Below are 2,711 nucleotides of genomic sequence, written 5' to 3'. Positions count from 1 at the left end.
GACCGACGCGCACCGGACGAGCGAGCCATGCCGGACGACCGTGACCACAAGTCTAGAATGAATACGTCAGAAGTATGAAGGACACCGGACGACCGATGCCCCAGACGTCCGACCCCAACCGGACGTCCGACAAAGCCCCAACAGAGCCGAAACGTCAGAAGTCCGACACTTACCGGACGTCCGGTCCCCCGGAGACACCGGACGACTGGTAGCTGTCGGACATTCGACACCTGTGTGTGCACCACGTGTTGGGCCGAAGCTCACTTACCCTTTTGTGACACTAAACTATATATACTCCTCCTCCTCCCTCTTATTAGGGTTAGCATTGGTTTAGCTGATTTGAGAGATAGAGCTTTGCTCATCCATCTGGATCTACTCCACCGAGAGAGACTGTGGCCTCTACGGAGAAGATCCATCTTGGATTCAAGACCCCTCACGAAAGACCCTCAAGACCTCCTCACGGAGAAGAACTTGCTACTTGTATCGTCCCTTGTTGATCGTGGATCGTGTATCTCTTTGTGTTTCGAGGATCTAGCACATGTGTAATAGAATCTTGTTGGTTTGAGTGATTTCTCTCGTGTTTCCCCTCATGTTTTCTCTCATGTTGTTTGTAGGATCCCCTCCAATCGTGAAATATCGGCCTTAGGGTTTCCACCCTACATCATAGGGTTCAGAAGAGTCCTTGTCTTAGGCACTAAGTCTTGTGGAATCTTCCTTGTATGCATCATGGGCTGCCCGAGGTGGCCCATTAGTGAACCGCCATGGGGGTTCTCGGCCCAACACACCTTCTCGGGAGACAACATGGCGAGTACCCGCTAGTACAAGACTCCATCAGTAGCCCCTAAACCGGTCTTCAAGTTGGGGACACTCCTCGGTTCTTCTGAACTGTTCTTCGCCTTCGGTCCTCGGTCTTGAAGGCTGGTTTAACAAATATTCTCATCTCAGATCTTGAGTATTGCCGAGGTGTATCTGAAGAGTCCACACATTGGGTATCCAAGGATCCCCTTTAAGTTCTTGGCCTCAATCAATACCTTATTATTTTTACTACACCTCAGGTTCGAAGTGTGGTGGTGTCCTCTTGCAACCAAGCTCCAAAGCCAGGCGGCATCCGAGGTGTCATAGATTACCTCGGTCTTGAAAAAGTTTCAGCCGAGATGTATAGCCAGTAGCCCCCAAGGCGCGTGTCGGCTCAAAAGTCCAGTATGCACCTGAAGGATACCATAAACAACTGATCCCAGTAGTCCCCGAGACTCAGACCGATTCACGAAATTGGCCTAAGGATCAAGACCTTGCTCGGTAACATACTTAGGAATGGAAACGCAGTGTGTAATAGCTCCTGAGACTCGGGTTGGGTGCATCCGACCAACCTGAGGATCGTAATCTCCCAAGAAACCATTTTGCACTTTGAATATTCTGTTAGAGTTGTGTCGAGTATTATTGTACAAGGCAAGTTATAGTTGGACTTGGAGTTGTACGATGTGTAGACATGATATGGAGTCGTGTCCTAGTTGGACACTTGTATCCTAGGCCTCTCATATATAGTGGGGGTAGAACACGATGTAACCTATGCCAACATAGTAGCACATGCCCGCGGGGGAGTCAGCGGCGTGTGCTGGCACGCGGGCGATCGTAATGCGGTATTGTGATGGTGTCATGGGGAGGAGTGCCCATAGTCAGGCCCCGGGGATGTAGCCATATTAGTGAACCTTGTTAACAAATCTCTGTGTCGTGCTCGTTTGATTGATTGGTCCTCGGTAGATCAACTATGCACCTCGGACAAATTCTAACAAGTGGTATCATGAGCTAGTGTTACGTCTCCATCGTATCTATAATTTTTGACTAACATATTGATCTAGTGCCCAATGCCAGTTCCTGTTTGTTGCATGTTTTTTGTTTCGCAGAATACCCATATCAATTGAAGTCCAAGTGCGACAAAACTTATGGAGACTTTTTTGGAATATATGTGATTTTGGGGAAAAAGAATCAACGCGAGATGATGCCCCAGGGGCCCACAAGCCCTAGGGGCGCCCCCTACCCTGGGCGCGGCCAGGAGGCTTGTGCCCACCCCATAAGGCGGTTGGTGCCCTTCTTTCGCCGCAAGAAAGATAATATCTGGATAAAAATCGTGTAAAAATTTCAGCACAATCGGAGTTATGGATCTCCTGGAATTTATAAATGGTGAAAGCGCAGAAAACAGGAATGCAGAAACAGAAGGAAACACACACACACACACACACACAGAGAGAGAGAGAGAGATCCAATCTTGGAGGGGCTCCTGCCCCTCCGCCGCCATGAAGGCCAAGGACCAGAGGGGAAACCCTCCTCCCATCTAGGGGGAGGCGAAGGAAGAATAATAAGGAGGGGCAAGGGGGGCTCTCTCTCCCTCTCTCCCGGTGGCGCCGGAACACCACCGGGGCCATCATCATGACAACAATTTACACCAACAACTTCGCCGCCGTCATCGCCAACTCTCTCCCCCTCTATGCAGCGGTGTACCACCTCTTCTCCCTGCTGTAATCTCTACTTAAAGCATGGTGCTCAACGTTGTATATTATTTCCCAATGATGTATGGCTATCCTATGATGTTTGAGTAGATCCGTTTTGTTCTATGGGTTGATTAATGATCATGATTGGTTTGAGTTGTATGTTTTATTATTGGTGTTGTCATATGGTGTTGTCCATGTCGCGCAAGAGTGAGGGATCCCCGCTAT

This window comes from Triticum aestivum, chromosome 3B (genome assembly GCF_018294505.1).
Source record: "Triticum aestivum cultivar Chinese Spring chromosome 3B, IWGSC CS RefSeq v2.1, whole genome shotgun sequence".
NCBI lineage: Eukaryota > Viridiplantae > Streptophyta > Magnoliopsida > Poales > Poaceae > Triticum > Triticum aestivum.
The sequence above is the reverse complement of the archived record's forward strand: the minus strand, read 5'-3'. Positions refer to the sequence as shown.